This window comes from Sinocyclocheilus rhinocerous, unplaced genomic scaffold, assembly GCF_001515625.1.
Source record: "Sinocyclocheilus rhinocerous isolate Xijiao unplaced genomic scaffold, SAMN03320098_v1.1 scaffold946, whole genome shotgun sequence".
Taxonomy (NCBI): Eukaryota; Metazoa; Chordata; class Actinopteri; order Cypriniformes; family Cyprinidae; genus Sinocyclocheilus; species Sinocyclocheilus rhinocerous.
The window spans coordinates 2165474-2165686 of NW_015633151.1; positions in this window are offsets into that span (position 1 = coordinate 2165474).

Genomic DNA, 213 nt, shown 5'->3' on the forward strand with positions numbered 1-213 from the left:
AAGAAAGCTGCTATGAACGCAATGAAATAAATTTCACCTCAAGACAGTTGTGCAAATTAATATTTAAGATATTTTCCATATTTCATATGCAAGGGATAAATGTTACTTCTCTAAAAGCATTGACATATAATTCCGGGAAATAATTTTGACAGTTTTTTTTTTTTTGCGAATGTAGCCTATTTTTTTTGGGAGCCGCTCGTCTGGACTAAATTT